This window comes from Podarcis vaucheri (genome assembly GCF_965113315.1).
Source record: "Podarcis vaucheri genome assembly, chromosome: 7".
In the NCBI taxonomy this organism is placed as follows: Eukaryota; Metazoa; Chordata; class Lepidosauria; order Squamata; family Lacertidae; genus Podarcis; species Podarcis vaucheri.
In genome coordinates, this window is record NC_138765.1 from 76,273,909 (window position 1) to 76,291,682 (window position 17,774).

The 17,774-nt window shown below is 46.1% G+C and overlaps 1 protein-coding gene across 2 annotated transcripts in view; it reads right to left on the minus strand.

The window, feature by feature from the left end:
- The window catches only part of TTLL10 (tubulin tyrosine ligase like 10), a 229,529-nt gene that overhangs the window by 185,440 nt on the left and 26,315 nt on the right, over positions 1-17,774 (minus strand). The gene's annotated exons all lie outside the window — the stretch shown is intronic.

Below are 17,774 nucleotides of genomic sequence, written 5' to 3' on the forward strand. Positions count from 1 at the left end.
AATTGACCCGGCAACATGAAAGCACACAGGCCCTCAAGGGAATACAGGCCATGTCATGGTTCGTTGGCCTCCCCCCATCAGCTGACAAAGATAAAGCAAACGACTCTCGGAAGCGCTCGGCGTGGGATCAAATCCATCCGCCAAAGCTACGCTTGAGTGTTCCCACCGGAGGGCCATTACTGTCTAGCGGCATCAAGCTCCCTTGCAGATGATGAAGCCACAGTAAGCGAGGCGAGTGCAGGAACACAGGAAGATGGCTTAAACCATGGGTAGGCAAACTAAGGCCTGGGGGCCGGATCCGGCCCAGTCGCCTTCTCAATCCGGCCCGTGGACTGTCCGGGAATCAGCGTGTTTTTACATGAGTAGAATGTGTGCTTTTATTTAAAATGCATCTCTGGGTTATTTGTGGGGCATAGGAATTCATTCATTCCCCCCCCCAAAAAAATAGTCCGGTCCACCACATGGTCTGAGGGACGGTGGACCAGCCCATGGCTGAAAAAGTTTGCTGACCCCGGGCTTAAACAGACCACATGTCCATCTGGCTCAATATTTCGCGCACTGAGTGGCAGCAGCTCTCCTGGGTTTCAGGTGCCAGAGGTGGAATCTGGGACATTCTACTTAACCATCCAGAGGTCCTTTTTTACCTTTTACCTTTATTCTGACTGATAAAAACAGAAATAGGGAACCCATGACTCTTCTTCTTTTTATAATTTTCTATTTTTTCTTCCATATAGAAAGTCACTTTTGTTACTCAACCATTATATTCCAATTCAACAAAACTAGCGACTTCCCAGCATCAACGTCTATAAACCAAATTACAAACAATTGCACTTTAAGGTTCCGTCTTATCTAATTTCATCCTCTCTAACATGTTTCTTAATATATTCTGCTGTTTTCTTACACTTCAAACCCTGCTGTGGTCTTCGCATATGGGGAATAAATTTTTATATAACTAGAAAGGGTTTCTAGTCTTCTTTAAAAGATTCTAAATTTGTATCTGTTATTAATGTCATTAATTTTGCCATCTCTGCATATTGTAAGATTTTCATCAACCCAGTCTACCTTGGAGGGTGTTCTCTCCTCCTTCCATTTCTGAGCGTAGAGAATCCTTGCTGCTGAAGTCACATACATAAATACTGTTGAGATTGTCTTTAGGATTTTGCTGTCTAGTATCCCCAGGAAAGGTGGCGCTGTGGGTTAAACCACAGAGCCTAGGACTTGTCGATCAGAAGGTCGGCGGTTCGAATCCCCACGACGGGGTGAGCTCCCGTTGCTTGGTCCCTGTTCCTGCCAACCTAGCAGTTCGAAAGGACGTCAAAGCGCAAGTAGATAAATATGTACCGCTCTGGCGGGAAGGTAAACGGCGTTTCCGTGCGCTGCTCTGGTTCGCCAGAAGCGGCTTAGTCATGCTGGCCACATGACTGGGAAGCTGTACGCCAGCTTCCTCAGCCAATAAAGTGAGATGAGCGCCGCAACCCCAGAGTCGGCCACAACTGGACCTTTACCTTTACCTTTACCTTTATCCACAGCAAAAAGGATTCTGGCCTCTTGGGGGAAAGTCACTTAATTTTTTGTCTTAATGTCATGATTTATCATGTTCTGTGGCTCTTCTGATCTTGTTGGACTCCAAACAAATCAGGATGAATGTTCAATGAACAGGTTCCATCCTTCTATTAAGTTAGTTTCCTCCTCTCCCCCCCCCCGGCTTTTTAAGGTGGTCCGCCCCCTTTATATATACTGTAGTTTCAAAAGAAATAGAGGAGGGAGAGGAAGCAGGGAGGAGATAGTATTTTGCCTGATGGAAATAGGGAGTTTCCGCTATACTTTTCAATTTGATCTTGCAATCTTCCAGAGTCTACAGGATTGAGAGATCAAATGTGATTGAACACAGGAAATCCAGGCTTTGGGTCAGCTTAGCTTTCGTTTCCAGCACCTACTGATGTTTCCGCTTCTTTCTTCCCTTCTCTTCTCATATTTGCCTTCTCTCTCCCACACACACTTTCAACCAACTCTTGGGGGGGGGGGTCTAGCAAGTGTTGAGCAGCCAACTAGATAAGTAACTTTTCTTAGATCAATTTGCCTGAATAACCTGACAACCTGCAGCAATTAAAACCCAGAAATCTCTCTCCCTTCTTCTGGCTTTTGGCCCAATTTAGAGGGTAAATATTTGTCTCTCAGCATAAGGACATTTAGTCTCAAAGAAAGCTAACAAGGAACAGCTTTTTTTTTAAGCAAAGAATTACATGGCACTGTAAGTTATTGATAATATTTTTAATGACATTTTTAAAACAAAACAAAACACATCTGTCCTCTAAGAAGCTCAGAGCTTGTTCTTTGTTTTATCCTCAAAGCAACACTGTGAGGTGGAGTTAAAAAATAAATAAATACATGCATTTTTATCCCACTCTGCTTTAAAAGGCAGTGGGCTTCTAGAGTGGTTGATGTACGATCGAGGAAAAAGAAACCAGTCTGTGCCTGCAAACTTACCGATGTAAGACACTAAAGGAAAAGGTGGTGAGGAGGGAAGAGGAAAATGAGCACAAACAGATTTGTAACCCTGGATTTAAGGAAAGCCTACAGTGGTACCTCGGGTTAAGAACTTAATTCTTTATGGAGGTCTGTTGTTAACCTGAGACTGTTCTTAACCTGAAGCACCACTTTAGCTAATGGGGCCTCCTGCTACCGCTGCACCACCGCTGCACGATTTCTGTTCTCATCCTGAAGCAAAGTTCTTAACCTGAGGTATTATTTCTGGGTTAGCGGAGTCTGTAACCTGAAGCGTATGTAACCTGAAGCATATGTAACCCGAGGTACCACTGTACTTTGATCTTCCAGAGATGCTGTACTTGTGTCCTGCACTGTGGTACTGCATTCAACAGCAGCATTCTCCTCTTTTGCCCCCCATTGACTGGTATTCAGAGGCATGCTGCCTTGATCCCAGAGGTGGTATGTACTAATCATCAGAATATGAGCTTGCTTAATCCCCTTTTCAAACCATCACTACACATTGTGGTTGTGGATTCTCTGCCCTGTGTGAACTCCTTCCTTTTGGTTATCCTGAATCTTCCAACCTTCAGTTTCAATGGATGACCGCACTGGGTTCTAGTATTTTGAGAGAAGGAGAGAAAACCTCTCTCTGTGCACTTTCTTGACACTGCACAATTTTAGACACCTCTATCACGTCCCCCACACTATTCACCTTTTCCTCTAAATTAAAAAGCTCTCCCCGCCCCATTTCTTCTTTGCAGTTGCTCCATCTCCTTAATCATGATCACTAATGAGAAAACAGATGCCCACAATGGAGAAGCAATCAGTTTCCTGAACAGCAGCTCAAAACACTCAAAAGCTAAAGTAAAAAATAATAATAATCAGGCTGATAGAAGAAGAAATTATCTGCCAGTCCTCAGATGGTATAAACCTTCCCGAATCAACCAAATAAATAGTAGGTAATGCAGGAAATTAGGGGACGCGGGTGGTGCTGTGGGTTAAACCACAGAGCCTAGGACTTGCCGATCAGAAGGTCGGCAGTTCGAATCCCCGTGACGGGGTGAGCTCCCGTTGCTCGGTCCCTGCTCCTGCCAACCTAGCAGTTTGAAATCACGTCAAAGTGCAAGTAGATAAATAGGTACCGCTCTGGAGGGAAGGTAAACGGCATTTCCGTGCACTGCTCTGGTTCACCAGAAGCAGCTTAGTCATGCTGGCCACATGATCCGGAAGCTGTACGCCGGCTCCCTCGGCCAAAAAAGCGAGATGAGAGTCGGTCACAACTGGACCTAATGGTCAGGGGTCCCTTTACCTTTTTAATGCAGGAAATTGGAACTCTAAGTACAGTGGTACCTTGGGTTAAGTACTTAATTCGTTCCGGAGGTCCATTCTTATCCTGAAACTGTTCTTAACCTGACGCACCACTTTAGCTAATGGAGCCTCCCGCTGCTGCCGTGCAATTTCTGTTCTCGTCTTGAAGCAAAGTTCTTAATCCGAGGTACTATTTCTGGGTTAGCGGAGTCTGTAACCTGAAGCGTCTGTAACCTGAAGCATCTGTAACCTGAGGTACCACCATATAATACAAGCAATGAACTTTTGTTAATTATATTAGATGCTATTGGGGTAGAGCTAGTGGTGGTGCAGTGATTAGAGTGTCAGGCTAGGACTTTGGAGACCACAGTTCGAATCCCCACTCAGCCATGGAGCTTCCCAGGTGACCTTGGGCGAGTCACTGCCTCTCAGCCTCACCTATCTCATAAGGCTGTTGTGGGAATTAAATGAGAAGCAGGGGAGAACCATGTACACTATCTCAAGCTTCTTGGAGGAGAAAGGTGGGATATACAGTGGTACCTCAGGTTAAGTACTTAATTCATTCTGGAGGTCCATTCTTAACCTGAAACTGTTCTTAACCTGAAGCACCACTTTAGCTAATGGGGGCCTCCTGCTGCCGCTGCGCCGCTGGAGCACGAATTCTGTTCTCAACCTGAAGCAAAGTTCTTAACTCGAGGTACTATTTCTGGGTTAGTGGAGCGTCTGTACCCCAAGGTACCACTGTATGTAGCTATGCTGGAAAGGTTGGAGAGTGAGGGGGAAAGCAAGTGGGCTGTTTTGCAGCAGGAAGAAGCACAGATCCTGACAGAGGACAGCTTGGGAAATGTGAAAATGGAATAAACTGCCATGGGAATGCAGCCATAGAATGCCTGACTTCAGCAGGGTGGGAGAGAAGACTGTGGGCACCTGGGAAGGGGCTCGTGGGCACAGGAGAGCCCACGGGCACCACATTGGCAACCCACGTCGTGGAAAATTATTGAGCTATGTGGACCAGTAGCCTGACTCAGTACAGTGGTACCTCGGGTTAAGTACTTAATTCGTTCTGGAAGTCCGTTCTTAACCTGAAACTGTTCTTAACCTGAAGCTTTAGCTAATGGGGCCTCTCACTGCTGCTGCATCACAGGAGCACAATTTCTGTTCTCATCCTAAAGCAAAGTTCTTAACCTGAAGCACTATTTCTGGGTTAGCGGACTCTGTAACCTGAAGCGTATATAACCTGAGGTACCACTGTACTCTAAATGTAAAAATGTATTAAATGTGATTTTTGTGATATTTATTTTTGTAATTGCAAGTTTTAAAATGATTTCTTTAATGTATTTTAAATGGGTGTGACCCTCCCTGGGACCTTAGGGGGAAGGGCAGGCAGTTCATCACCCTCATCCTCCTCATAATCACAGAATTGTAAAAAAGGGAACACGTCGGTCGTCTAGTCTTACCCCCGGCAATGCAGGACTCTTTTTGCCCAGCGTGACCCTGAAATTAAGAGTCTCGTGCTTTACAGACTGAGCATCATCATCATCATCATTTGGGTTGTCCTTTTCTGAACCTTTTCCATGTTTTTGAGGTGTAATAACCAGAATTGTACGCAGCATTCTAAGGGTGGTTGAACCATAAATGACAATTGGGGGAAGGGGGCCGCAAATATCTTCAAATCTGTTTCTCAACATGTTTTCAAGACGCATACTTGTGTGGTTAGGTGTTGGGTTTTGATGGGATCTCTTCACATCCTGTTACCCTGCAGCATCCCCAGCAAAGTCCTGCCTTTCTCAACCTTTGCCTTCCAGAAAGAACTCGGTGAACTACTGTTTTGGCTGGAATTCAAGAGAACTCTCATGTCAGGCGGAAGAGTGCAAAGGGTGTGTGCTGGCAGGCCTCAATCTTCAGTTGCCAAGAACCAGCTGGGGGCAGAAGGAAAAATTAGTCATTCAACGGGGATCAAAAGTGAGGTGCAAATACTGTGATTAAGAAAGCAGAGATTTAATTTTGGCTGCAAAATGTTTCCTAATCTGCCTTTGTCAGATGGTCTGGTGGCAGATGCAGAGTTTTGAGGGTGGGGTGTTCAGAAAGGTCTCATTTGCTGAAGCCATGTGGCATTAATGTGTTCAGGGTGTACATCCAGAAGCTCTCCCTCTTTGCACTTCTACTGCAGTGACTGATAAGTCTGCCAAGTTGTGGTTCTCAGAACTGAAATGCTCAGTACCGTATTTTTCGTCCTATAAGGCGCACCGGCCCATAGGACGCACCTCATTTTGGGGGGGGGAAATGAATTTTAAAAAATTATTTCCCCCCCAGCCCTGGCTGCCGCCCCAAGCCTTGCGCTCACCTGCCAGAAGCAGGGGAAGCCCTCCGGAGGGCTCCCCGTGCTTCGGGCGACAAGCTGCCGCCCCAAGCCTCGCGCACCCGGTGGGACCTCCTGCCGGGCACGGGAGGCTTGCAGACACTCGCCCGAAGCAGGGGGAGCCCTCCGGAGGGCTCCCCGTGCTTTGGGCGACAGGCTGCCGCCCCAAGCCTCGCGCACCCGGTGGGACCTCCTGCCGGGCGCGGGAGGCTTGCAGACACTCGCCCGAAGCAGGGGGAGCCCTCCAGAGGGCTCCCCGTGCTTCGGGCGAGTGTCTGCCGCCCCAAGCCTCACGCACCCGGTGGGACCTCCTGCCGGGCGCGCAAGGCTTGCGGACACTCGCGGGGGCTGCAGGCTGCTGCCCGCAAGCCTTGTGAGCCCGCGGGTACTCCCACTGGGCTTGCAAGGCTTGCGGATAGCTTCCTGAAGCCTGGAGAGCGAGAGGGGTCGGTGCGCACCGATGCCTCTCGCTCTCCAGGCTTCAGCGAAAGCCTGCATTCACCCCATAGGACGCACACACATTTCCCCTGCATTTTTGGAGGGGAAAAAGTGCGTCCTATGGGGCGAAAAATACGGTAACTGGTCGCTCCTCATTTTGCAGATATCCTAAATCCTGTGCGTAGGTCACTTGCTGTTTTACCTACATATGGCATCCTGGTTGTTTGCACATACAGTGGTACCTCAGGTTACATACGCTTCAGGTTACAGACTCCACTAACCCAGAAATAGTACCTCGGGTTAAGAACTTTGCTTCAGGATGAGAACAAAAATCGTGTGGCAGCGGCGCAGCAACAGCAGGAGGCCCCATTGGCTAAAGTGGTGTCTCAGGTTAAGAACAGTTTCAGGTTAAGAACAGACCTCCAGAATGAATTAAGTTCTTAACCTGAGGTACCACTGTATATATTATATGCTTATATGCTAATTAGACTGCAGTCTTAAACCTACCGTACTTATTTGTGGGAACAAGACCTGCTGGACACCTTAGTACTTACTTTTGAGTAAACATAAATAGCAATGTGCTCTCTCTCTCTCTCTTTTAAAAAGAATTATTTTAAAGATTCAGATGCCATCCTTAGAAGGCAGCTTATGAAAGAAAGATCAAAGCCAAGATAAAAAAAAGCAGAAGAAATTGTAGCACTGTTTATAAAGCGCCATCAGTGTGCAGGATGCTCTAACAAAGTTACAGTGGTACTTTGGTTGTTGAATTTAATCCATTCCGGGAGTCCATTAAAATCCCAGAACCAATTGAAAACCAAGGCGCAGCTTCTAATTGGCTGCAGGAGCTTCCTACATTCAAGCGGAAGCCGCATTGGACGTTGGGTTTCCAAAAAAGCATTCGCAAACCGGCACTGACTTCCGGGTTTGTGGCATTCGAGAGGCAAGCCGTTCAACTATGAAGGTACCACTGTACGAGGAGATAGGTCCCTCCAGAAATGACTTCAATATACAGGCAGGCTGAAATGGAAAGGAGTGGGTGTAGGTTATGGAAGTGGCCTCCAGTTTGCAAAAAGGGTGAAGCAGCAGAGAGGGGTGGTGGCGGCTGTTGCTTTGGCAAACTGGTTATGGTTTCAGAAGGTCGAGCTATCTAGCAACTCACATTTAGCAGAGCCACTGCCAAATCACAACCCAAAAGAGCCTGGGTTTTGCAAAGCTTGCAGAGGAGCAGGCTCCTTGTGCTCTTTACTAGAATGTAGCAAGTTTATCTGTTGTGAAACTGTTACTTGCCTGGCCTGAAGAACCTGCATAGCCAAAGACTGCTTGGGTGAATGAGCCCTACCTCCTTCCCAGTTGGAGGCAGTGTTGTCACAGGGCTTTGCAGATCGGAAGTGGTAAAGCTCATTTGCCCACTCAGTTCATTGCTACCCAGTAAGGACCTGGCACTAAGACTATCAGAAACTCCAAGGTGAGGACTTGAAAGTCCATGGATCTGTGTGCTGCTGCCTTGGACGGTGGCTAGAAGAAGTAAGAGTTTTCACTAGCGTTCCTGAGATATTCTGCGCGCACAAGCTGGCTAGTAGTTCCTTGACCAGGAACTGGGGACGTTGCAGAAATCTAATGGAAACGGAAGAGGAAATTGCTGCAGTTTGCATGTTCATCTGCAGTCAGGAATCGGAACCAGTCAGGCGCTCATGACTGGTAGTCGTTCACATTACTGCTGTGGATATTTTTTAAGTCCTAAAACAATACGTAATTAGTTACCTTTGTTTACATTGTTTTGACATTTCCTTTGCATGTTGTGTAACTCACACAACTATTTACATAAGTTATGGAACATAGTTAGAAACGCTACATCACTAAGGTTAAACAGTGGACAGCGACATGGATAGCATGCTATTTGGTGGAAACTGAACTGCAGCAAAATGGAAACAGCACTGGTTGTGATGAATACAAGTTGGAAGGGAAACAGTTGCCTTCTTACAAGCCCTTCCAGGAACATAAGAATGTAAGGAAAGCCTTGCTGGATTCAATCAAAGGCTCATCTAACCTAGGGCATCCCTCCCCTTTTTTCTTTTTCCTTTTTTGCATTTCGGGGTGTCATGGTTTTTACTTTTTTAAGCCAATCAGATGCCTCTGGGAAGCCCACAAGCAGGACCTGAATCCAACAGAAACTCTCCCTACCTGTGATTCCCAGGTATTCAAAGGCATACTGCCTCCAACAGTGGAGATGAAGTAGTAGTCACATGGGTAGTAGTCACTGATAGCCTAATCCTCCATGAATGCATCTAAATCTTCTTTCAAAACCATCCAAGCCAAGGCAGTGGCCATCGCACCATCTTGTGCTAGTGTAGTCCATTGTTTAGCTATGCACTGTGTGGCCCATTTTACATGATGAGTTGCTTGCATATACATTTCCTCTTCAACAGACTCAATGACCTTTATAGGAGGGAACATAGAAAGACCCTGGCTGGATTAGGCCTAAGGCCCACCACGTCCAGCATCCCATTCTCACAGTGGCCAAGCAGATATCTGCGAGAAGCCCCAGACAGGACCTGAGCACAAGAGCACTATCTTCACTTGGGTTTCTAAGCAACTGCTATCCAGCGGCATCCTGCCTCCAACAGTGGAGGGAGGAAGCAGAAAACCAACGAAAGAAAGTGGGGTTGGACCACTGAGAAGTAGGGTGTGCAAACTCCAGGTGCAAAAAATGTGGTTTAATTCTACGTCCAATCATTTTTTGGGGGGAGGATCCTTCCTTGGGGGCGTGTTTTTAGCAACAATTCTCAGCTGCAAGGGACCCCACAGTCACTACAGCATCCCTCTGTGGTTGAAAATTGATGCTAGAGAAATATGCCCCTGAGAAAGAATTTCCTGCAAAAATGTGTCAGGCCTGATATAAACCATGTGTGCTTCCAGATGGAGGCTTTAATATTTTAAGTGGGTCATTAAGATATCACAAGCGGGTTGTTGGACACAGTTTTTTTGCTTTTTGCGGAACTGATTTTTTTTTTCTCTTGCAGAAAGGGTATTTCTGAATGTACATGCATGGTGGATGTGTGTCAAGATATGGGTACTCTGGCATCAAGTTTTCAATGAAATGGGAAAAAATCTATCAGGAAGACACCACAGAGCTTGCTCTGCTAAATTTATTTAAAGTTGATAACATAGACTTGATTGAGAAATATCCTGGTAGGGTATTTATGGAGAGCTGTGCAGATGACTACTGTCATTTTGGAAGGATCTTAAAGGAACTCATTTAACAGCACAGTAGCAGAAAAGCATGCATGTAAACCAAGAACAGCTAGGGGAAATAAACACAGAGGCACGTTTGTGGGAAACTGTTGGAGCTTTATTGCTTACACAAATATTTCAGACAACAAAAGAAAAGTCCCTAGGGCGCATTCAAATATATGGATTTGTTAAGTGTTTTGCTTCCGCTCTTGATTAAATTAAATACTGTATATCTCTGCATTCATTAGATTTTTTTCTGCAGGGTCTGCACACAGAAGCCTCTTGGTATTTTTGTTTGTTTGTTTCTGATTTCATTCAGTTGGTTAACCTCTAGATTTTGTACTGTTCTTTCCTCCTCTGTTTCTCCTTGATGAGAAAGATAAAAGGAAGATTCCTTTTCAGATTAGAGGTTCTGCCTGGTCAACAGCAACACAATTTTTGGCAGGATCATGACCACAGCTTGTGATTTCCAAGCTAGAGCAGTGCAGCGGGGGAGAGAAAGAGACATTGCCGCCAGGGTGTTGCTGAATGAATTTAGTAACTAGTCTCCAAGCAATCATGCATTTCTCAAGCGTTGTTCCATTCTTCTAGGTGAAATGCTGGGGTGGGAGATTTAGTCAGCGGCTTCGCCAGGAGCAAAGCCAGGGCTTTGCAACAGGGCGAGAAAGATTGCATCATTGAGTCTGACTTCACACACCTGGGGGTCGGAGAGACAGGGGAAAACAGGCCAAGATCAGGAGCAGGGATGGGGCAGGGGCAGCCCTGGAACAGAGGAAGCTGCCTTAGACCAAGTCAGTGCTTGGCAGCTGCTTGGCAGCTTAGGAAGGAATCTATTCCCCAGCCCTACCTGCAGCTGCCTGGGACTGAACCCAGGACCATCTGTGTGCAAATCACTGAGCTACACCTCTTCCCTTAAGTCATAGGAAGCTGCCCTATACTGTCAAGCCATTAGTCTATCTAGCTCAACTGCAGTTCTGCAGTTCAGGCAGAAATCCTTTACCCAATCGCATCTCAAGAGGTCAGGGATTGAACCTGGGAGCTTCCACAAGCAAAGCAGGTGCTCAAACCTATGAGCTATGAGCTGATTGCCGAAGAATGGATGCTTTTGAATTCTGGTGCTGGAGGAGACTCTTGAGACCCTGGACTGCAAGAAGATCAAACCTCTCCATTCTGAAGGAAATCAGCCCTGAGTCCTCACTGGAAGGACAGATCGTGAAGCTGAGGCTCCAATACTTTGGCCACCTCATGAGAAGAGAAGACCCCCTGGAAAAGACCCTGATGTTGGGAAAGATGGAGGACACAAGGAGAAGGGGACGACAGAGGACGAGGTGGTTGGACAGTGTTCTCGAAGCTACCAGCATGAGTTTGACCAAACTGTGGGAGGCAGTGGAAGACAGGAGTGCCTGGTGTGCTCTGGTCCATGGGGTCACGAAGAGTCGGACACGACTAAACGACTAAACAACAACAACAACAATGGCCCTTCCCTGAAGATACATGGGGAGCTGCCTTCTACTGATCCAGGCCACTGGTATATCTAGCTCAGTATTGTCAACACTGACTGGAAGCAGCACTCCAGAGTTCCCGGCAGGGGAGTTTTCCAGCCCTGCCTGGAGATGACGTTGGGGATTGACCCTGGGACCGTCTTCATGCAAAGCAGATGCCCTACTGCTGAGCTATAAACCTTCCCCCAGCTGGTTTTGTTTTTGTTTTGCTGTCCTGACAACTGGCATCTTTTATTTTTCACCGCCAAGGAGCTTGCATTAGGAGTCATGGCGCTACACCAGCGAGGATATTTATTCCAGGAGGCCCGAATGAAGCAGAACCCCCTCACAAAAAAAGAGAAATCAAAAGCATCTCCGAAATGAGGAAACATTGGGGCTTTTAAATTTATAAATATATGACAGCAGTGCATAAAATTATTCAGGGTGTAGAGGAAGTCGAAAAGGAGAAGCTTTTCACCCTCTCTAATAATCCTAATATGGGACGCGGGTGGCGCTGTGGGCTAAAGCCTCAGCGCCTAGGGCTTGCCGATCGAAAGGTCGGCGGTTCGAATCCCCGCGGCGGGGTGCGCTCCCGCTGCTCGGTCCCAGCGCCTGCCCACCTAGCAGTTCGAAAGCACCCCCGGGGGCAAGTAGATAAATAGGTACCGCTTACCAGCGGGAAGGTAAACGGCGTTCCGTATGCTGCGCTGGCTCGCCAGATGCAGCTTTGTCACGCTGGCCACGTGACCCGGAAGTGTCTTCGGACAGCGCTGGCCCCCGGCCAATAGATGTGAGATGGGCGCACAAACCCCAGAGTCTGTCAAGACTGGCCCGTTCGGGCAGGGGTACCTTTACCTTTACCTTTAATAATCCTAATACCCAGGATCACAAAATGAACCCTAGCATATCTGAACAAATATAGCACAAAGAGACAAACAGAATTTTGCCGAACCTTTAGAAAAAAAACTCTTTCTTGATTTGTCCCTGACCTAGACATATTTTATTTGTTTTATATGAAAGGCGTGCTTAAATTGTGATCATGCCTTTTGCTTAGATGGATGCATGGATGGGATGTGTGGGCAGAATTCGTCAACTTTTGCATGCACTGCCTGCTAAACAGAGATAAAGAGTCAGATCTGTTGCTCTGCCCACTTCTACCTCTGGCCCTGCCCACCACTGGTAGGCAGGCCCCAGAAGGCTGTCCACAAAAGCAGACGTCACCCTTGAGCCGGGAAAGGTTCCCCTTCCGTGACTTAGAGGGACCTTGAGTTTGATCAAGTCTTCTTAACACAAGGTTCTTTAATCTGAACTCTTGAAAAGGGAATGCTATCCAAATGGGCTCATGCTGAGTGTCAGCAATCAGCAGCACATGTCTGTTGTCCAGGGGAAAGATGGCTGCCACCTGCGTTTTCACTCTTCTCCTTTGCATATTGACCCCTTCTGCATTTTCCTTTATGAAGCCAACCAGCTCAGATAAAGGATATTGTACCTCCCCACTCCTGCAAAAAAAAAAATAGCCCTCGGTGCATGATCAGATGGTGGGAGAATGGAGCCTGAGATGCAAAATATGTTTACACCCAACTTGATATGCAGGGAAGGCATGATTTGATCTTCGCCCAGAGGTTACAAAATGTAAACATGATAATTAAGGCGCTCGTTCTTAATTGCAGGCTGCTAATTGCGCCGGATGATGCCTGGTTTTGCCGCCTCTGCCCCTCCCCTGAGCCAGAAATCTGAAGCCCCAAAGTCATCACAAGAGCTTATTTGAGAAGTGCTCAGGTATCCCCTCACCTGTTCATTAACTGGTCTTCTAGGAGCTTCCAGCACAATGGATTTGTTTTCCATAAGCCTTTTTGAGAGCCGTGGACCTTTGCTGGGTCTCTGATTTCATAAGTTTCCAGTCCCCAGCGTCTTCTGCAGCTGCGGCTCAGGAGAGCTCCCTGTTGCGTGGTGAGAAGGGAAAAGGCTTTTCCCCATGGGTGCAGCCATGACACCTGTCTTTCAGGGCTTCGGAACATCAAGGCTAGACAACTGCAGAGTCCTTTCACGTAGGGCTGCCCTCAAACTAGAGTTTCCCCTATGTGCTGTGCTGCTTTGTGAAAACCCTGACGCAGCTGCAGCAGCTGGAGGGGGAACTGTTTTGTGCTAGAGACTGTCAGGAAATAAAGCTGCTAATATCCTAATGCCTTTTATGCAAATCTATGGCGAGATCACACTCAGAACGCCATGTTCAGATGCTGCATCTCGAAAAAGATATTGTAGCGCTGGGAGGGGGCAGAAAAGAGCAGTCAAAAGAACGAGGGGGCTGAAGCAAATCCCTAATGAGGAAACATTTGGGGCTTTTTAATTTAGGGCAGGCATGGCCAAACTTGGCCCTCCAGCTGTTTTGGGACTACAACTCCCATCACCCCTAGCTAACAGGACCAGTGGTCAGGGATGATGGGAATTGTAGTTCCAAAACAGCGGGAGGGCCAAGTTTGGCTATGCCTGATTTAGGGAGAAGGGAAAGTAAGGATGATGGATGTATATGAAGTTACAAGAGCAGCACCTAGTATTATGTAGGGTATGGAGGAAGTGGCTGGGGAGAAGCTTTTCTCCCTCTCCAATGATCCTAGAACCCAGGGTCACACGCTGAACCTGGATGGCTGAAGATTCTGGGTAGAACAAGGGAGAAACTTCATACTGAGCTAGGGGTGGTGAGAGATAAATAGGACCCTGTCTGAACAGAAAGGCAAACCTTCCTCCATTTGCACTTCCTGGAAAAAACCACACAAGAGCCAAAACACAGCCATCCTTCAAAACTCATGGTTCTCCAACTAAGGAATGTGTGCAAAAAGAATGCATGCACTGAAGAGAAACACATATATTTGTGAAAATAATGTGCAAAGGGGGGGAAAGGCACATAGTTAAAATGATGGCATTTGCTTCCTTGCAGTATGGTGATGGCCAACCTGAATGGCTTTAAAAGGGCAACAGACAGGTTCATGGAGGAAATTGCAAGGAGGAAATATGGATGCTCTCGTTCCATAAGTGCCTTTCCTTAACAATATTATATGCTATCAAGATCTTAAAGGCTGTAGAACTGAAGCACCGTAGCCTATATTTCAACATGCTCACATTTTGAAGCTTTCGTTGATCACAGCCTATGAAGTTTCATCTCTCCAGAGAGCTCTGTGAACAAGACAAGCTGAATGCTAATTTTGAAATAAAGATCTCTCCCCCCACCACCACAAAAAAAATCTATGATATATTATTGAATATAGAAAATACAGAAAGTTCCCCTCTACCGGGTCAATAAATTTGTCCAGCAATGAGTCTCCAGGATCTAAGGTAAGGATGAAGGAGAAATTCATTCAGTGGTCATCTTAATGCAAATCTATCTAATTCACCCTGCCCTGAAGAATATACAAGCTGTTAACAATCATAATTTTTATACACGCATTCCCAAAATCGTTATAGTTAGTCATATGCAGCCTGTGCATAAAAGCAACCCGTTCGTATGTTGCAAAAGTTATATCTTCTATCCATTGATCAAAGGGAGCCATAATATTCCAAGGAATCAATATCAATCTTTGCCGTGGCGAAGGGGTTTGAATAACTCAGAGAAGCTATGAACTATGTCAAGCAGGGCACCCAAGATGGACAGGTCATAGTGGAGAGTTTTAACCTGGAGAGTGATCCACCTGGAGGAGGAACCGGCAATCCACTCCAGTATCCCTGCCAAGAAAACTCCATGGACAAAGACAACAGGCACAGAGGACAAGATTGTTGGATAGTGTTCTCGAAGCTACCAGCATGAGTTTGACCAAACTGCGGGAGGCAGTGGAAGACAGGAGTGCCTGGCGTGCTCTGTCCATGGGGTCACGAAGAGTCGGACATGACTAAACGACTAAACAACAAAAGTGCAAAGAGTTCATCTATGTCAGTGTTTTCCAACCTTTGGTCTCCAGCTGTTTTTAGAATACAGTTCCCATCATCCCTGACCCCTGGACTTGCCAGCTAAGGATGATGGGAGTTGTCCAAAAACAGCTGGAGACCCAAGTTTAGGAAACACTGATCTACGTAGGCCAGCTGTCAGCCCCATATCATTGGTATGTGGTTTAGGATAACTGTGTACTCATTGGAATAACAGCATGATTTGTACATCTATATATTGTATTTTAGAGTTCCATGCACTTCTTTTTCTTTTTCTTTCTTTCTTTTGTTTCATTTCCTTCACGTTATTTGTACACTGTACATCTTCAATGAAATATAAAAAGAATAAAAAAGAATATGCAAGCTGGAACAAGGTTAGTCTTCAGAATTTAGGTAAAGGTAAAGGGACCCCTGACCATTAGGTCCAGTTGTGACCGACTCTGGGGTTACGGCGCTCATCTCGCTCTATAGGCCATGGGAGCCGGCGTTTGTCTGCAGACAACTTCTGGTCATGAGGCCAGCATGACTAAGCCGCTTCTGGAGAACCAGAGCAGCGCACAGAAACGCCGTTTACCTTCCCACCGGAGCGGTACCTATTTATCTACTTGCACTTTGACGTGCTTTCGAACTGCTAGGTTGGCAGGAGCTGAGACCAAGCAACGGGAGCTCACCCGGTTGCGGGGATTCGAACCGCCGACCTTCTGATCAGCAAGTCCTAGGCTCTGTGGTTTAACCCACAGCACCACCCACGTCCCTTCAGAATTTGCACTTCTCCAAATTTTGTGATGCAGTTCTCTAACCGTAAAACTTAAGGAGAGCTCTGCTGGATCAGACTGATGGACCATCTAGTCTAGCATTCTTTCCCAACCAGATGACCTTAAGCTGGACTTGAGTGTAACATCAACTCTCCCCACTTGCAATTCACAGCAACTGGTGTGCAGAACCATACTGCCTCCAACAATAGAAGGAGAAATTAGCCGTTGTGGTGATGAGCCGTTGATAGGCTTATCCTCCATTAATTAGTCTAATTCTCTTTTAAAGCCATCCAGCTTTGTTGCCAACAAAAAAAAAAGGCATACAAAAGGGTGTCTATTAGGAGGAAATGCATGCAAAAAAATGCTTATTTTTTGAGAAAGTAATGTACAAAAATGCATTATATTAGGGGAAACAGCTTTAGAAAAACATATATATTAGGCTAAATTGCGTGCAAATTGTGTATATTAATTGCAATGCACACAAAATGTGTGTGGATTTTTATTGAGGGATGTTAAAAAGAAAGCTTATACAGTGATATAGGGAGATCTAAACGGAACTGGGAGAAACGAGAAACTTAGAGGAACTGAAATTTGCCCATCTCTAGTTCCAGGCAGTCTAAATTCATTACTGAAATGATTTTAAATCACTATTGAAAGTTTAGCCCAGACTTAAGAGGAGCAGGGGCAAAAATGGGGAGAAACCACTTCTCCTCTTTCACATTTTATGAGGGGTGAATTGGTAGCTGCCCTCTGGAATACCTTTTGGACCAGGGCATTTTGGGATGCGGAATATATGGCAGCTGACCAAAGCTGCAAGGCAGTACTGGCAACTCCCCTGCCTGGGAATTGCAAACTGCTGCCCCCCAAAATTGCCGCATTCTCCCCAATTTCATAGCCTGAAAACGGGGCGATGAAATGAAGGGTTTTGTGAGGAATTTAAATTGTTCTAAGCTGCTCTGGGAGCAAATTCTGGGCCGATAAAGCACGCTATAAATAGAAGAAGATAACAAACTACTCATCCTGGCCTTAGGTGCATCCCTAAAATTAATAATAATAATAATAATAATAATAATAATAATAATAATAATAATAATAATTCCAATGAAATCAACCCTCGGGCGAAAAGCCTGATGTAGCTGTTCACCGCCAAGAGAAATGTCTGCATCTGACAGGGACGCACGTGCTTTGAAAACTGCATTCTGCAGGCTGAGAGACACCATTAAAGAATGACATTAAACATTCACTCTCTCATAAAAATGTAATTACTTCAGGCCCTGCATACGGAGAACTAATTTCAAGTCTATCTGTGTTTTGTACAGCTTCGGCGGCGACATTGTCAGTTTTATGTTTTCCTCAGCCCGGCGGTCGGCGTTTGAAGAGCAGGAAACTTTACTAGCCATTAACCAAATGGTTCTCTAATCTCAATTTAGCCTGCTCAATAACTCTGCGCCCTGTTTCTCAATTCAGAGCGGAAGACGCCGTCGTGCGGAGGAAGGTCACGGTGTAGCGAAGGCTCTGGCGCTGTGGAGAAAGGCAACCCATCAGAGCAGCGTGGATCCCACGACGCTGCTCTTGGCATTCCAAACAAATATATCAGCCCTCATCACGTGTTAGCCAAGCGAAGGGAAAACACGTAGGGATGTTGGAAAATTTGAACACAAAACAGAAACTAGAGCGTAAATTGCTGGTGTTCGCTTATTTGTCTTGTGTCCCAAATGGAATTCAATCCAGGAAATAAAATAATCATTCACTACTGTTGTTTTCATTCTGGAAACGATAGGTAACGATATAAAATGGATT